The sequence below is a fragment of the Mytilus edulis genome, chromosome 10 (genome assembly GCF_963676685.1).
Source record: "Mytilus edulis chromosome 10, xbMytEdul2.2, whole genome shotgun sequence".
Classification (NCBI taxonomy): domain Eukaryota; kingdom Metazoa; phylum Mollusca; class Bivalvia; order Mytilida; family Mytilidae; genus Mytilus; species Mytilus edulis.
The window spans coordinates 7519738-7539949 of NC_092353.1; the positions used below are offsets into that span (position 1 = coordinate 7519738).

Sequence of the window (20212 nt, forward strand, 5' to 3'; positions counted from 1 at the left end):
ATTTGCACAACTTTTGAAAGTGGATTATGCATTCGTTCTAAAATAAAATTGTAGACCAGTTAAAGTTAAAAGATGACATAATTCGACAATCGCAATTTTTAAATCGCTTTGACGTCCTTAAAAGATAATCAATCAACACATGCATTGCAACTTTTAAAGCCAATAAGTAATTCTTTTTTCTGAAAGAACATGATATCATATTATGAAAATTGATTGTCAAAACACAAGTAAAGGACGTTTAATTATTCAATATAAATCAGAACACAAATTCCTAATAAGTATTTCGAATTATTTTATTTAGGCGTTGAGAACCTTTGGTGACCCCACGGTTTAAATGTCTATACTAAGGACGTCGTGAGCAATGGGCTTTATAGACGAACGTTCACCTAATCTGTCCCAATCAATGGGATAATAAAATGCGCCAATCAATGTCCACAGCCACACTGTTATGAATTCTATATCACAAAAAAATAAAGAGTGTTTTTTTAATTTCAATTTCAATTTGGTGTTGCAATACTTTTTTCCATGTGTATATATGCATCTTAAGAAAATATAAGACAAAAAAGGGAATACGAACTTCAAGACGATTTGCGTACACAGAACACAAGTTACTATGAGAATAAACTTTAACTTCTTATAAGCTCGGGGATTTATGTACACTTGACCAGATAAGCTCGCTATAAGTTTGGAAAGCCAACACTATATATAAACAACGGCAGTTCTATCCGGAATTAGTTATATTAGCAAACATGTACAGTTCTTATGTCTTGGCTTGTCTGTACAGGTACAGTGGAGATCACTTCTAACCTCTCATTAGAAGTCCCACGGCCCCAGCTTGTCTGGCAAAACAGCCGTTTGACGTCAGAGTAATCTCGGACTATATATACATGATATACATTTGCACCATCTCGTCAATTTAGCCAAACTTATTCATAACGATTATAAATGATATCTGGGAGTATGGAACGTCAGAAAAATATACTCGATCTGAACATGAATGAAACATTTGCCCCTGGACGTTCGGCTACAAACAAAATCATGCATTTTTCTTTGCCTTCTTCAAATTATATTAACAGTATACTATTCCAAGAAGAGAACTTCCCATACACATGATGCATGTACTTTTTATTTTAAAATAAAGTATATGAATCAGTCATGTGAGTGTTGGATGATGCCGTTAAATAGTTTGGTTTAAAAAAAAACCCATCACAAACTATTGACTAAAAAAGTCACTTTAGTGACGGTTCATTATTATTGATACAGAGGGGATCAACGGCGTGTAAATTTTTAGATATGGTATAAATACACCTTATCGCTATTTATCCGCCATTACTGTAAATCACACATGTTACCCTAAAATTTTGACGTCATAAAACAAAATATCTGACGCCACAATGGAAAAGTGATTGTTGTATGCTTCAAAAGTTCAAGCGGCCGGGTCAGCCAGGATTAGCGATAAGGTGTATTGTGTTCCAAAGTTGGTGTCATTTTTATCATACGATCGGTCCTGATATATAAATACTATTGGTTTACAATGAGGCCATATATATTTACCTGATAAAGTGTAAATATGTTCAGTTTTGGTTGATGCGGTCAAATAATTTCGTTAAAACGACTCAGTCCTACGGGTGCGGGAGTTTCTCGCTACATTGAAGACCCATTGGTGGCCTTCGGCTGTTGTCTGCTCTATGGTCGGGTTGTTGTCGCTTTGACACATTCCCCGTTTCCTTTCTCAATTTTATTTTTATGATATATAGAAACTACTGAAATTTGTTTACAATTCAATATATTTGAATAAAAAGAGGACTTGCAGCTGGTACTCTAAATTGATGTGGAATTTTTTTTGTAGCCAATGTGTTCCAATATTGCTGTCATTTGAATTATATAATCCATCTGACATGTAACTATAAGTGATGTACTATGCGGCTATATATGTATATTAAGATTTACATAATAAAGTGTAAATATCGTCAGTTTTGGTTGATGCTGTCACATATGGTCAGTTTTGGTTGATGCTGTCACATATGGTCAGTTTTGGTTGATGCTGTCACATATGGTCAGTTTTGGTTGATGCTGTCACATATGGTCAGATTTGGTTGATGCTGTCAAATATGGTCAGTTTTGGTTGATGCAGACAAATAATTTTGTTACATGAGTCAGTCTGAGATATCAAAACTACTGAAATTAGTTTACGATTCAAAATTTTGATTAAAAAGAGGACATGCTGGCACTATAATCTGATGCGAGCATAATTTTGTTTTCCAATATTGCTTTCATTTATATTAAACAATCCATCCTAATATAAAAATATCATATAGATTTACTTTGCGGCTATTAAGATTTACATCATGTACATCATACCCGTAGCCAGGGGGGTGGTGGGGGGTTCGGACGAACACCCCCCCCCCCCTTGAAAACAAATAATGACTGTTAAAGTCAACGTTCTGTTCGAATTGTGACTGTAAAAGTCGAGTTTTTGAGGCCAACGAACCGCCCCCCCCCCCCTTGGAAATTCCTGGCTACGGGCCTGTGTACATAATAAAGTGCAAATATGGTCAGTTTTGGTTGATGCGGACAAATAATTTTGTTATACCAGTCAGTCTGAGGTATGAAAACTACTGATATTTGTTTATGATGAAATATTTTGAATAAAAAGAGGACATCCTGGCACTCTGAATTGATGCAAACGAAATTAGGTAGCATTGTGTTTCAATATTTCTACCATTTGTATTATACAATCCATCCTTACATAAAAATATTAAAGATTTACTATGCGACTATAAGAGTTACACATGTACATAAAAAAAGAGCAAGTATGGTCAGTTTTTGTTGATGCGGTCAAATATGGTCAGTTTTGGTTGATGCGGTCAAATATGGTCAGTTTTGGTTGATGCTGTCAAATATGGTCAGTTTTGATTGATGCAGACAAATAATTTTGTTACACGAGTCAGTCTGAGGTATGAAAACTACTGATATTTGTTTCTGATGCTATATTTTGAATAAAAATAGGAAATGCTGGCACTCTCAATTGATGCGATGGTCATTGATTTCCAATATTGCAGTTATTTATATACTACAGTCCCTCTTGACCTAAAATTATAACTGAATTACTGTGCAGCTATATAGATTTACATGAATAAAAGCAAATATGGTAAGTTTTGGTTGATGCGGTAAAAAGATTTTATTACACGACTCAGTCTGAAGTATGAAAACTACCGTGCATGAGTTTTTGATTTTGGTTATGATTCAACATTTTGAATAAAAAGAGGGGGGCGGATCCAGGGGGCGGGGTTCCAGGGGTTGGAACCCCCCTTTTTTTGGACGATCAATGCATTTGAATGGGAGCATATAGTTGGACCCCCCTTTTTAAAATGGCTGGTTCCGCCCCTGCATGCTGGCACTATAAATTGATGCGATCAAAATTGTTTTCCAATATTTCTGTTACTTGTATATTACAGTCCCTCTTGACCTAAAATTATAACTGAAGTACTGCGCAGCTATATAGATTTGCAGAAAGAAAGAGCATATAATGTCAGTTTAGAATGATGCGGTGAAAAGATTTTTGTTAAACAGGTCCGTCCGAGGTGACTACTCGTAAACAGATATCACATTTGTGGATTGGGAAACAAGTTATTACATTTGGTTAATGAGGTCCCCCCCCCCTTCCATAATACAGGCACATACATGCAGAATATGGCGGGGTTAAACATGCCTATTGTTCTCTTGCCGATTATAAATCTGAAATAAAAGCGGCAAAATAGCAAAACTCTATATAATATTAATCGCTATTTTGCCGAAGCCTTCATATTTAGACAAAGAGTTCTTAAAACTTATAAATCAATTCTAGCCGTAGAATTTATAAATCAATTTTAGCCGTAGAATTTATAAATCAATTCTAGCTGTAGAACTTATAAATCAATTCTAGCCGTAGAATTTGAAATCAATTCTAACCGTAGAACTGTTCTAAAAATAGAACTGTCTAAAACTGTTCTAGGGTAGAACTGTCAGGATCAGTTCTAGCTCTAGAACTGTCTAAAACTGTTCTAGAGTAGAACTGTCAGGATCAGTTCTAGGTAGAACTGACCAAATCAGTTCTAGGTTAGAACTGTTCTAGCTAGAACTGACTAAAAGGTGTCAGGCTGACAGTTCTACGTACTGTCCTAGAACAGTTCTCCTGACAGATTCTGACAGATTTAATGAGAGGTTAGAAGTGATCTCTACTGTAAGTTCCATCAAGTTTTTTAAACCCCCAAAACAATTCTGATGTCAAAAACTGTCAATATGATCTGAGGTAAATTGCAACTGACACAAATAGATCATGCACTTCTGTGTGTCCTGAAATTATGAATTCTTTATGATAAGAAATATTTTTGGGACGAGAGTCCATCTCCGGCGAAAGTACAATGATGAAAACCAGGTCGTAAGTCTTTTCATTCAATGATTTACGTTTGATAATGAAATTCAAATGCATATACACAGTGTAGATACTATTCTGTACGCCATCCGGAAGTCGCGATTTTCGAAGCGATGATTTCCAACTGGCTAACAGGACGGTTTTGCCTACGGTTACTTTTCTCATCATTTGTTTACTTCTATATCTACAAAGTGCTTTGAACATCTTCAATGTATACATAGCATCATAAATATGAGTTACTGTAACAAAAACATGCATTAGAACATAAAATATACGTGTGCATCACATCAACTTGGTAGAAAAAAGTGAAATCGATGGACAATTTTGCTCTCGTAGTACAAAGCAAATAATCTTTTATTGCAAATATTTGCATCAGTTTTCAGTTAAATATATACTGTTTCAATATTCTTTTCGTATTTAAGTATAATATTCGTATTTCCCATAAAAAATATGTTTTCCTCGAGGATCCCAAAATAAATTACTGTACGATCAGTCTAGAACTGACTGTATTCTAGAAGCGATTTCAGATTTTTTGACTGTATGACAAGTCGTGATTTTGAAGAAAAAACAACAGCAATTTGAAGGTTTATACGTGTATATTTGATATTATGAAATATCCAGGGAACTGTAACGTGTAATTACTTTCATCAGACAATACAAATAGATTTCTGATGATTTTTTTAGACGGTAAAATAATTGTATTTTTGTTCCATCAGTCTTATTTAAAATCAAATGCCTAAAAAGTAATACATGATTCGCTTGTGGACTTTGTAATAGTGTTACTGTGTATCGTTACAGTTATCTGTTTAGCTATTACATTTTTAAAGATTATTTACACCGTCCGCCGATGACCAATTGATGATAACATAAATCAAGCTTGCCTCTTTTAAAATAATAAAAAATGAATAAAGACAGCTTTGCGTAGGGGGATAATTCATGTGATATAATTTTGGTAAGTTTATAGAAATAGAAGGTCCATAATGCATTAATCGAGTAAAAATGGAGCAATTTCAGAAAACTTTAATGATTGGTTTAGGAGGTGTTGGAAATACCTGATGGGTGCCCCATATAATGCAATGTTCAAGTCCGTATCTTATATAAAGTAATCCCATGAAAGATTTTTACTAAAATTCTAAATAGACGGTGCACAATACAGTCATTATCATTTATGATAAGGAATCCGAATGAGATTAATTAATAGTTATATCAGTGACGGATTAAAAAAAAGGGGGATCCGGCAGTTTAAAACCCTTTTTTGACTATCAATGCATTTGTATGGGAACATATATTTGGAATCTCCTTTTCTCCTGGATTGGATCCCCTCTCCATTTAAAAATGGCCGGAACCCCCAATGTATATTAAGTGGTTTATGAGGAGATGCCTTTACAAAACCGGCGAAACATATACCGGTCCAACGGACAAACGGAAAGACGGACTTCTTTATCACTATAACTGTACAATTGAGTGTCAAAGGGACAGCTCTACATCTTAAACAAAGTGAAGGAACTGTGATCAATTTTAGGCTACAGAACATGCATTTTTATATAACAATTAAACTGTGTGTTTGTACAATTTTAAGTATAACGGATGACATTTCTGAAACTTGTATATACAACAAACTTTCCTCTTATTTTAGCAACATTTAAACATCCTTATACTTAATGTAGTAAGTCGAGTACACCCTATCAAGCTAAACCATGTTTCATAAGTTTGCATGATGTGAATGTATTGAAATATATTTGTGTTATTTGGAAAAATGCCATCTTCTAATGTATCGTAAATAACTTTGAAATCACCACTAGAATACAGTGACATGAAGACTGATCATACAGTTTTAAAATATACAAGCGAGACTGATCGTACAGTGAGAAATTCAAACAAGTGTAATTTTCTTATTTCTGGCTTCAAAGATCTGGTTGAAACTTTTACCACCACTTGAAATATACTTCATTTAGTTAATTAAGTCTGGTTTTTACGTTAATTTGTACACTAAGAGGGTAAAAAGATTGTTTTTAGGTTCGCCGACTGATTTTTCTTAGTGATGCACTTGAAAATCTCTTGATTAATGCAAAGATATGAATAAGGAATGTGCGGAATTTAATTCTAAACCATTTGAGAATATCGATGTCGGCTGAATTAATCATTATAAAGCAATGTACAGATGATCAACTTACCGTTTAATTCAGTATACCCATCAAATTTAAAATATGATCCAAAAAGTTCTCGCTTCGAAAATCGCGACTTCCGGATAGCGTACAGAATAGTATCTACACTGTGATATAGATTTACTACTTTGCGAAAATATATCGTGTTGTTGTATTATGAATATTACAATTTCAGAGAAAGTTCCTCAAGGATATCCCTATATGTATAAGTGAGTTGTAGCAATCGATTTGCTTAACCATGTGTTCAGTTTTACTTCCTTTTCGATCATCTTTTATGCTACATTGTGTATTTATATTAAATATATATTTTCCTGTGTGTTAAATGCAAGTTGACAATATGAAGCCTATACGCGTGAAGCCTATGTCTGCGTTGATTTGATTTTCCTAATTTCAGACGCTATTTGATGGACATCATGTGCATTTCTTTTAAGAAGTTCGTTATGATAGTAATATTTTTTTCATCTGTGAAACGTAGAATAATAAGAATAAGAATAAGAATATTTTATTATTCCAATCAAGGGCCCTTGATGGGCAGCATAACATGTATACATAAAACAGTAGATGAGGTTAAGCAAGCACTCGGTTGATCTTGTACTGTGACACATTGAACACCGATTACAATGCTTACTTTTTGCAAATTTCTCAGTCATGGTTATTTTTTTTATAAAGATTTAAGACCGTTGGTTTTTCAGTTGGAATAATTTTACACTAGTCATTGTTGGAGACCTTAATAGCTTGCTGTTCGGTGTGAGCCAAGGCTCCATGTTGAAGACAGTACTTTTACCTATAATGGTTTACTTTCACAACATGTGACTTGGATGGAGAGCTGTCTCATTGGCACTCATACCACATTTTCTTATATCTATGGTATGGTAAAACGTGTGTTTGGTTATCATTTAAAATAGATTTGACTTGCACATGTAACATTTATCGTGGATGTTGATATTATTTTTAGTTTCGCATATTTCCAACTGATATACAACAGCAAAAGTTTATATTGAAAATTATTGTAAAGAGAAATACAATATAAAATTGAGAATGGAAATGGGGAATGTGTCAAAGAGACAACAACCCGACCATAGAAAAAAACAACAGCAGAAGGTCACCAACAGGTCTTCAATGTAGCGAGAAATTCCCGCACCCGGAGGCGTCCTTCAACTGGCCCCTAAACAAATATATACTAGTTCAGTGATAATGAACGCCATACTAATTTCCAAATTGTACACAAGAAACTAAAATTAAAATAATACAAGACTAACAAAGGCCAGAGGCTCCTGACTTGGGACAGGCGCAAACATGCGGCGGGGTTAAACATGTTTGTGAGATCTCAACCCTCCCCCTATACCTCTAGCCAATGTAGAAAAGTAAACGCATAACAATACGCACATTAAAATTCAGTTCAAGAGAAGTCCGAGTCTGATGTCAGAAGATGTAACCAAAATGTATACTTGGAACGAAAAGCTGAAAAAAAAAATTAAACGAAATGAATAAACGTAAGAGCTATACAATTTGGCAGGTTTAATTTTTAATTTGATGTAAATAAAAAAACATCAATAAACTTCACAACAAAAAATGGAAAGAACAGTTGATTTCTAATCCATTGACCTTCAAAAAGATAAAATAAAACACGTCAATCGAGAAATATCGTCCAATGACCATCACGTGATTCACAAAACATGACAGATTCATTTATGTTTGCAGTTTTATGTTCAAATAGCCATTATAAATGACTATATGTACGTCAGGTCTTAACGTCATGGTCATTGTAACTGATATAAACAATATATACACATCATTTGTTTTAGCCAATCGTTTAATTGATAGTTCTAATAAGGAAACCATCAACCATATAAAAGAAAGCTTTGGTACGTTGTTATCATTCATAAAATCTACACGCATTGGTCTACACCAGTATGAAGTCTATTATCTATTCTATCGTTCTCTTAATTATTTCTATTTATTCCATTGAAGGTATGTAAAATGCATAGAGTTTAGAGAACAACGAAGATACGTTTTAAAACATTAATTACTACTAAATTTTCTTGTTTATTTTCTTTTACTGTTTGTTGCTTTAAGATGACTATATATTAGACTTGTTAGATGGCTACTCCAATTAAAGTTAGAATTATTTCTAAGATTAAATGAATAATTTATCAGCATAAAATAAAAATAATTTGCAGAATTGAGCGTATGTTTCTTTTTTGTAGCACACACGTTGATAGAATAACAACGTTACAAACTTAATATTGTTCTTTTTATTTGTTAATTAAATTGAATTTATCAGCTTATATCCGTATTAAACGAGTTGTCTCCCTTGAAATCATGACAGTAAACTGCGAACGAGACTAGTTAGCCTGACAACCATAATAAATTGAATACAATGAATAAATATTTTTTCGTTTATTTCTAGTTATAATATAATATTATAACTAGAAATAAACGAAAAAAATAATGACATTTTGAATTGACTTAAAGTTTATGTATGCTTCATATAATTAAAAAAAAAAGATTCAAACTAAGTTTTAATCTATTTTGTAGGTCGCAGCTATGGCTACCACAAGAAGACGAAAAATCTTTCAGTTGTGTTACCTAGCAACAAAACTCCACTCTGTAACGTTGGATGTACAAGACAGTTTATATCTCTAGAATGTAGACAGGAAACATTCGGATTTGAGAATGGTGTGAGATGTCAGGGATGCGACATTGATATTTGCAGAGGCAGGGGAGATAATTTCAACAGATGGCAAGATAATGAAAGAAGAGAAAATAATGGGCGCTGGAGAAACCGGGATCAAGGAATCGATGTTGGATTCATTGATAACATTCAAAATGACTTTATAAATCAAGGACAAAGGTTAAATCAAGGTGAATGGTCAAGAAATAGATTTGATACCAGAATAAATAGACAATTCAGAAATGAATGGAATTGATAATCGGACTTTAGTTTTTGGAAAATTTGCTAACAGCTATCATGTTATAACTAGTCATGAAATCCACGTTATATAAGTGAAACATTGTGTATTTTTTATATATTTTTGCAAATAAAAATTATGTTTTTATCAAATATATATCGATTATTTTTTTATAAACAACGCAGTATAAACCCCGCTAAATATTCTCGGTATCAAGACTCCCAGACTTTTGGACTTCTTATGGTGGGGGAGGCAAAACAAAGCCAATGTTTTGGCTCCTTGAAATAGAAATTAAAAACATATTACATCTCTCAGATGTTCCTTTGGTGTAACGGATACCAGTTTTAAGAGTTTAGATAATAACTGCGAGCATAATCTTTAATGCTCTATTGTTTATTATCACTTGTTTTGTGTTCTTGTATCTATCATTTATGTACAATCAGTATAAAGTTATGTTTTATTTTTGTTAGTTTTTATTGAATATACAAATTAGGAGATGTGAAATGATTGCCAATGAGACAAATATCCACAGAGTCTAAGTATTCCTATTGGACCTGTAAATAATGTTATAGATAGATATAAAAAGACGTGGTATGAGTGCCAATGAGCCTATTGTCAAGATTTAAACGGGATATTTTTAGTATATCAAACCTCACAACATTTGAATGTGTCTGTCAAAAATCAGGCACCCCAACAGTATTTGTCATGTCAAGTACCTGAACGTAGTCAAGTACCTGAACGTCTTGCGATTTAAAACTGCATGTATGTATAAAACCTTGCAAAAGGTGGATCTTTTGTGGACTCTGTGAATTTCTGTTAAGACTGCTAGTCTCGTTATAATTTAGAGCTTAGAATATCGTAAAGACGCTGATTTATTGTTGACAACGTTGATCTGAATGTTTATTGTTGTCGGGTTTCTCTCTCATTGACACAGATCTTCTAATTCAGATTACAAATTTCAAATTGCTATAAATTGTATCTTAATGTTATCAACTGGGACAATCAAAACTCGTAATTAAGTTCAATATATTAAGACAACACACAAACAATCTGACACACAAATAAACCGAAAAAACAATAAGAATACATTTTGTTTTCTTCTAAATATAGCATATATATATGACAGACAAGTATATTGAAAAGTGAAACGGATATAATCCAACTCAAATGATTCGATTAATAACCATGTTGTTCTAATATTAAAATTGATGATTCCTCATTAAATATGAAATAAAAGTTATGGTAGCTATGACTTAGTTATATGGATTCGCTGTAATGGTCTTCATTCAAATCTTGCAAGCATAGATAAGGCAAAGAATGATCGACGTGTATATACGTCCCGGCTATTACATTGAATGTAGGCATAGTGACGTTTGGGGTATTTCAAAGGACGTTATTTTGTAAAACTGTTCAATGATTGCATTATTTAGCAATTTAGTTACCATAAATTACTCAAAACCTTTACCAAATTCTCTCAAATATACAGATATACAAAGATTTGCTATTGGGGTTTGACGGTACCTGTAACAGTCGTATTACAAACGAGATATCACATCCTTATTTGACGGTGATGTTGTTTTTAGAGCCTGTAAGATTAATATAAATATTTGCATGTTTTTTTTATATTTTTTAGATATAACCAAATACACATGTACGTATGGCTACAGTTGATTTATAATTTATGACATTCTGACACAAAATCCTTGTCAATCAAAATTTAGTTTAATCATTTAGTTGAAATTAGCTTTGTAAAGGGGCACTAGCTGTCAAATTCATGTTCACCGATTTGACTCAAAGTCTCATATAACAGTTGAGACTTGAATAAAAAAAGTAGTGCATATCAACTTTCTGTTTTGGGAAAGAATGTGTAAGGACACTCTATAGTAAAAATTGATTCAGCCGTAAATGGAGTTCATACGGGAAATGGCATTATCAATATTCAAAGAAATGTAACTTTACTAGATGCACTACAAATCATTTGTATAATACTATTGTAAATTTTAAAGAACAATGTTTTGATATATTTATTGGGAATAATTCAGATAAATAAATAAAGTTAACATTATTCATGTTATTTAATGTACAATTTTAGTGGTGTCATCCTGGTTTGCCCACTTTTAATTACATGCATATGTAAACATAAGGGGAATTGTTGTTTTAACAATTCTAGTTTATTTCTGAATTATAGTCATAATTTTTACCTTTTATCATGTTTATTTTACCTGTAAATTTTTATAAATGATACAATATTCTGCGATTAAATCAAGAAAAATGTGCAAAATGATTTTTAGTATATCTGTTTATTTAGATATAATGGGTCTCTGTTAATGTCTTTTCTAATATGCTTAGTCTGTATGCCTTTTTATGTTTCTTTGATACACATATGACGTGGCTCTGTACCTAAACACCCCGTCATTGTATTATTGCACTATGGTAAATATGTGTATTATTGCCTTTAATTTTTTCTAATATGCTTGGTCTATATGCAATTTTTCTGCTTCTTTGTTACATATTTGTTTGTTTGTTTGTTTTCATACTGCTTAAGATTATATCACAATGTTGTCTTTTGTATCCTATCTTTGACATTTTTACCAATTATGTCTGTTTGTTTTGTTCCCACATCGTTGTCAATATGATGGAATTTGATGCGACTGCAATACAAATGTTAGAGGTTTAACTAGCTTTAAAACCAGATAAAATCACTATATTCTACATAAGAAAAAATGTCTGTACCAAGTCAAGCATAAATATGGCAGTTGTTATCCATTCGTTTTATGTGTTTGAGCTTTTTGATTTTGCCATTTGATTAGGGACTTTCCCTTTTGATTTTACTCAGAGTTCAGAATTTTTGTGATTTTACTTTTTACATATCAACTGAGAACATGATGAGTATCAGTGGTAAGTAATCAGGTTTTCCTCTGGAAATAAAGATAATGTTGGTTGAGTCAAATATATAGAGTCTTTTTTTGGTAATCACATGTGCAGTTTGTTGGCGGAGCAAGTTCGTTCTATTATGAATAAAATAAGAAAGTAGACGTTTAGAATCTTTCGTAAAACGTACAGGAGAATTGGTAGGCTCACCCTGTGGAATCATAATTTTTCGATGGAGACCAATTTTTGTGAATTTCGAATGTACATGTGAACACACATTCAAATGTTCAACCAAAATACAAATGGTCTATAATAGGCTTTCTATTAAAACAAATCAGCAAAAACCACGAAATCAAATATCTACCAAAGTGCAAGTTTTCCTCAATTCGCGAAAATTGATACATAATTATTCAACCCTTATTTCTATTACCTATATTGCCATTGTATGCAGAATAAATTTATTCGTTCATTGTGTGTTAATTTGTGTAACTATGTTTTTTGATTGAGTTAAGCCTTCCAATTGATATTCTCTATGCTGTGATGTAAAACTATTGTTTCAGAAAAGGGGTAGGTTTGGTACTATTAAAACGTCTAATCCCGCTGCATTGTTTGGACCTGTCCTATGTCAGGTATCTGATGTTCAGTGGTTGTCGTCTGTTTATGTGATTCAGAAGTTTTTCTCGTTTCTCGTTTTTAATAGATTAGACCGTTGTTTTTCCCGTTTGAATGGATTTACACTAGTAATTTTGGGCCCTTTTATAGCTTGTTGTTAGGTGTGTTGAAGGCCGTACCTTGACCTATAATGGTTAACGTTTATAGATTGTTACTTGGATGGAATGTTGTTTCTTGACACTTATTGACACTCATACCACATCTTCCTCAATCCGCGAAAATTGATAACATCAAAAATAAAAGAATCCACAGTGGTGGTCTCTGTAAGGGTCTGTTACAACGAATACGAATATTTACTGTGTATCGTGGCAAACTGTGTATGATAAAATTGTGCTATGACAAAATGCATATCATTTTTGAAATTCTTAAATTTTACATGAATACATACAGAGATTCATATTGTAATGTTTATTGGTCGTTATGGTTATAAATCTGGAGAATCTTGTATTATATATGCATATTTTATACAGAAAGAAGCGTTGTGTGGATTGAGACGTTTGGCGGGGAAATTAGTGGCAGGGTCGAAAGTTATAGGGGTGATCGTAAGGGACTCTCTATGCTCCGTAAGGGTAACATTTAGAGAACACCCCTATCCAGAAAATAGTATATTCGCCCTGGGATATATAAGAGAGTGAGAAACGGCATTTGAGGCTGTCAGTTGGCTGTCGATGAGCTGACATCCTTCAACAAAGCGTACGTCGGATATATTAAGTGCTGGAAGAGCCTTGATATTCAGAGGACACTTTGTACTGGGTACAAAGTGGATGTACACGTTCATAGGATTGACATAGCAGACTGTCCCACTCGGAGGACAGGCTGTACCAGGTCGCACTGTCTGGTAGTGACAGACTGTCCCACTCGGAGGACAACTTGTACCAGGCTGCACTGTCTAGTAGTAACAGACTGTCCCATTCGGAGGACAAGCTGTACCAGCCATACTGTCTTTAAGTGACACATCGTCCCATCTTGATGACAGGCTGTTCTATTGTATTATAGTTGTATATATGTTCCAGACCGTATGAGTATTTGGACCGTACGCGTACGGTCTGGACCGTATGCGTACTTTTTCAAAATACGTATACGGTCGGACCGTACGCGTACGGTCTGACTAATATTAAGAAGTTGGTCAAGTTTATTAGATACAAATGTATATAACAGATCAACATAACTTATATCACAAATTAATATAAAAAAGTTCAATAGTAATTGAAATAAAAACTTAATATTTTAACTATTTAAAAAAAATCACGCTTATTAAAATCTGTTAATCTTCTGTATTTAGCATGTCAGTAATTCATTAATTGCAGCTCAGTATGCTCATTGAAATTGAAGTTATCGGAAGTAAGCATAATGTGGGAGGACAATTGTTATAGAATATCTAGGAACTTTACAAAAAAATGCATATGCAAAGGAACATGCATGAACAAAACATGTTAATGTAAAAAAAAATATGACGTTCCTTGTGGTAGCAAGACTATATTGTCACCTTGGGCCAGAGTAACAAAATAGGATTTCGATATACTATTAAACAAATATTTAATGTCAATTTGTTCGCTTATTCACTTCATCTATCTATTTGTAATAATAACAATTTGTATAACTAAAAATAAAGATTTTGATAAATGTTTGTTTAAAGTTTAACCCATATGATCTCAAAACATGTCTGGTCAGCTGGACCGTACGCGTATACTCATACGGTCCGACCGTACGCGTATGGTCGGACCGTACGAGTATACGCATACGGTCCGGACCGTACGCGTACGGTCCAAATACTCATATGGTCTGGAACATATATATTTGTCTGTTGTAACTTTATTCCGACAAAGAGTCAGTGTGTATATTTTAGTTCATTGTGAATAACGTAGATAGTTGTAGTTTTTAGTATTGCCGTATTGTTTGTGGACAACTTGGATCCAAGTATTGACTGGAACGGACGTTTCGGATATAAACGCCTGGTTACACGTTACAATATGTAGAAATAAAATGGCGAAATGAAATGCATGTATGAACGTTTGGGTAAATATTCAATCAGATGAATACACACCAAATTAATATTTACAACAATAGCAAATACAAAATATTTCGATTGCACACATCATTGATAGACAACAGATTATAAAACACGCCACTTCGGACATATTCATTTACAGCCTTCGTCAAATGACCATCACGTGATTTACAAAACATGACAGATTCATTCATGTTTGCACTTTTCTATATAAATGGTCATAATAAATGACTATGTGTACATCAGGTCATAACGTCATGGTCATTGTTACTGACCTAAATAATATATATACAAATCATGTGTTATAACCAATCGTCTAGCCGATAATCCCAATAAGGAAATCCTCAACCATATAAAAGAAAGGTTTGGAGAATTTTTATCATTCATAAAATCCACACGAGTATGAAGTCGATTCTTTATTCTTTCGTTCTCTTAATTTCAATTTACTCCACTCAAGGTATGTAAAATGCATAGAAACAATAGAACAATGAAGTCAGATAATTCTTATTATAATAATATTTTCATTTCTTCCGTTTATTTCCTTTTTGTTTTGCTTTCAGACGGTTTTAGATCGAGTAATTAGTTTTTTCAGTAAAAAGATAAAAAAAAATGTCGTCTCTTTTAGAATAATAACAGTAATAAAGAGTTTCAACACGAAAACAAATAATTTATGAAATACGATTTCAATTTTAACCAGCACTAAACGAGGGAATAAATACAATTTTTACATTCCCTATGAATGTGCATCTTCAAAATTAATTAAAAAAAAAAGTGTCGAACTAATATTAAAACTTTTTTTAGGTCGCAGCTATGGCGACCACAAGAAGACGAAAAAGGTGAAAGTTGCGTTACCTAGCAACAAAACTCCACTCTGTAACGTCGGATGTACAAGACAGTTTATATCTCTAGAATGTAGACAGGAAACATTCGGATTTGAGAATGGTGTGAGATGTCAGGGATGCGACATTGATATTTGCAGAGACAGGGGAGATAATTTCAACAGATGGCAGGACAATGAAAGAAGAGAAAATAATGTGCGCTGGAGAAACCAGGATCAAGGAATCGATGTTGGATTCATTGATAACATTCAAAATGACATTATAAATCAAGGACAAAGGTTAAATCAAGGTGAATGGTCAAGAAATCGATTTGATACCAGAGTAAATAGACAATTCAGAAATGAATGGAATTAATAATCGGACTTTATCATGGCTTATGTTCGTTCTATTTGTAAGCTATCATGTTATAATGAAATCCATGTTTTATGTGAAACAATATGTCAGTGTTATATTTTATATTTTTACAAATATTTATGATATTTCATAAAATTTATTTCAAAGCTTGACGCAATATTTTTCAATTTATTGACAATCAAATTTAAACACCATGACAAAAGTAGAACTCTCAGACGTTTAGACGTTATTGGAACGGGGAATATATAAGCAGGTCGTCTCTGTTGCACCCTTTTGAAAACCGAAAAGCATTATATCTACATGTGAACAAAAATATCAAATATACATGTATAAAGTAACATCTTTTAAAGGTGCGTAGGACATAAGTCTGAAAGGTATCTAGGTTTTAAGAGATTGGACCTGATCTCAATAACTCCGAGCACTCTTCAATACTATATCGTTTATCAAGATTTCCTTTGTAAGGGGTTTTGTTATATTATCAGATAGTCATAATACAGTTTAGTACTGATATTCAATATAAAAATAAGAAGATGTGATTTTCAATGCCAATGAGGCAACTATCCACTAGAGGCCAACATTTCCTTTCAATTTCCTCACATTGTGTTAAAAGCCTCGTGTACACATTTAAAAGGACAATGGGTGAGTTATTTACCCAAACACGTGTATACATACGTCTTTCGAATTCCCAAGTCATGAACTTTTCTCGTCTCGTTTATAGAAACTGATACAGAAGATTGACCTGTCATAGCCCTTGTTATATTCTGTTAAAATGAATGAAAATAACACTTCATTTATTATGCACGAACGAAGAGTATTTTTCTTGATTATACCGTCATCAGAAGCTCTCAAATATAAACATTTAAAAGACAATGATGTATTAGTACCGCAACACGCGAAGAGCTATAAGACAAGAAGGGACCTGATAAAAATAGTCAAATCCATCTAAGGTGCACATTACTTGAGGGAGTTGGAACCTTTGTTTCTAAATTATTTCTTAATTTATGAATGAATAATTTATGAAAAGTAATGAGATGATGTCAATACCAATGCACCTATTAAGCTTGTGATGCTTAAGAGCTTGTAATTTTTATAGACCTGTCTGTTATCTAAAACGTTAATCTCAATTGTTATTTTTATATTGTCTTTGTTGGATTTCTGTCCCATTGACAAATAACTAACATCTTTTTTTTTTTTTTTAGCTCAAATGGACTAATGGGCTAAGTGAGTTTTTCTCGTGACTTAACGTCCGTCGTCCGTTAACTTTTATACAAATCTCACCTCTGAAACCACTGGCTCAAATTTAACCAGAATTGGCCACAATCATCATTTGGATATCTCGTTTAAAGAATGAGACCGCGACAACCACCGCCTGCCTACCAACATGGCCACCATGGCTAACAATAGAACACAGGGATACAATGCAGTGTTTGGCTTGTATCTCTGAAACTAAATTATGTTAAAAATAGTTAAAGTAAATTTGACATGGATAAGCATGTTAATCAGGTTCATATATATCTGCCCTAAAATTTTCAGACGAATCAAACACCGTTGTGTGGTTACTACCCAATACATAGTAATTTTAAGGGAAGTTTGAAGTTTTTGGTTATTATCTTGTATATGATTATAGATAGAGATAAAATGTATGAAATAATGTTCAGAAAAGTAAGATCTAAAAATAAATTAAACTTAATCAAAATTGTTAATTGCCCTCTTCAGGAGTAATTGCCCTTTACAGTTAATTTTTGACAAGTTTTCGTAATCTTTTACAAAAATCTTCTCCTCCTATTAAACTACACAATAGACAAAATCAACAAAACTTGGCCACAATCATCATTGGGGTATCTGGTAAAGATCTATCTGCCCTGAAATTTTAATACGAATCAGACAACCCGTTGTTGTGTTGCTGCCCCTGATTTGGTTATTTTAAGAACATGTTGCAGTATTTGGTTATTATCTTGCATATTATTATAGATAGAGTTAAACCGTAAACAGAAATAATGTTCAGCAAATTAAGATCTACATATAAATCAACATGACCAAAATTGTCAATTAACCCCTTTTAAAATGAGTTATTGCCCTTTACAGTAAATTTTTAACACTTTTTAGTACAATTTTTGACCTTTTCCAAAAAAACTTCATCTCTGAAACTACTGGGACAAATTAAATCATACTTGGCTACAATTATAGTTAAGGTATCTAGTTTAATAGATGTTTCCGTTGACCCCGCCTGCCAACCATAATGGATGACATGGCTACCCATAGAACATACGGGTAATATGCAGTTCTTGGCTAAATTTTCTGATATTAAAGCATTAATAGGAAATCTGACAACGGGTAAAAATAGTCATCATTTTAATATCTATCTGCCCATTTTAAGACAATCCTTTGTGGGTTTGTTGCCCCTGAATTGGTTATTTTACGGAAACTTTGAAGTTTTTATATAGTAACAAACTTAAAGCAGCAATAATGTTCAGCAAAGTTAGAGCTACAAATCAATCAGCATCACCACAACTCAATTGACTCCTAAAGGAATTATTGCCCATTTAAGTAATTTTTCTACAATTGTTCGTAAATTCTTCTCCTCTGAAACTAGTAACTTGGCCACAATCATAAATAGAGTATCTTGTTGAAAAAATATGTCCGATGACATTTCCTGACACACCAACATGGCCGACTTGGCTAAAAATAGAACATAGGTGTAAAATGCAGTTTTTCGCTAATATCTTTGAAACTAAAGTAAAAGTATAATGGTTGCATTATTCCATGCATCAATTATAAACAAAAATATCAGGTGAGGGACACATGCTCCTTGAAGCCTCTAGTTTTATTCATTAAACAAACCATCTACCTCAAAGTATACTTTGACCTATAATGGTTTACTTTGAATTTAAAAATTGTGACTTGGATGGACAGTTGTCTCATTTTTTTCCTCATCTTCTTATATCTAATCAAATCATGATCGCGTTTAAGAGATTTCTTCAATGAAAGATTTCTGGTTGAAGAATTCTGTTATTTATGCAAAAGATCGATACTACACTTTTCCTCATTGTAAACACAAAGGCATAGCAAAAGTAAAGAATCATCCTTTTCATAGAATAAATCGAAATCATATGGGCATTCTTTGGCGGATTTTGGTTAAGAGTTTGGAAAAGGCAGTTTGCAAGCAATAGAATGTATCCTTTTGTTAATCTGATTGTATACCACTGGACTACCCGTAGAACCTGTTATTACGTCATGCCCAGTTATAAACAGCTACACGATGCCATTGTACGTAACGATTCTAAATTCACAACAAAAAAAATATTACTTTGATAATCGCTTCTTTCTCCAGCTCCAGATTTTCAATTGATATAATACATCAAATCCATGTACGTGTTATACATTGATACGTATGTGAATAAGCGTAGCACGGTTACGACATATTACAGCAACCTTCATGTATATAGGTAGTTTTTCAACATGTTAAGAGAATATTGAAAAAATAAGGCTTGTTTTTTATGTTGTAAATGTACAAAGATTATTGAAAGCTGATCCAGAATATGTCAACGGGAAATGACCTCGATGAGTTACTATTTTATCACACGGTTCATGTTATATTTTATCATATTGTTTTAAAAATAAGGTCAATTGGAAATAGTCATTGTAACCAATTATTAATAAGTGATCCTCTTTAAAATCATATGATACTTCAAATTTATATAAAAAATGTTTAACATATTGTAAATGTTACCAATATAACTAAGTTAAACTATACGTGATGCCCATCTCTGGGTGCGGGATTTTCTCTCTGCGTTAAGTTGTTGATTCATTGGTGGCCTACGGCTGTTATCTGCTCTTTAGTTGGGTTGTTGTCTCTTTGACTTATTCCCCATTTCCATTCTCAATTAACCATGACACCATTCTTTAGAAATTTCGACAAACGACCAAGGCACGTGCAAAAGAAACTCTTGAAGAACGAATCGGTACACATACATTGA

At 33.1% G+C, this 20212-nt stretch overlaps 1 long non-coding RNA gene across 1 annotated transcript; it reads left to right on the forward strand.

The window, feature by feature from the left end:
- Positions 1-8460: 8460 nt before the first annotated feature.
- On the forward strand, positions 8461-9645 carry LOC139493271 (uncharacterized). The gene is made up of 2 exons (XR_011656961.1): positions 8461-8550; positions 9118-9645. It is a non-coding gene; the product is annotated as an uncharacterized lncRNA (long non-coding RNA).
- The last annotated feature ends 10567 nt before the right edge of the window (positions 9646-20212 follow it).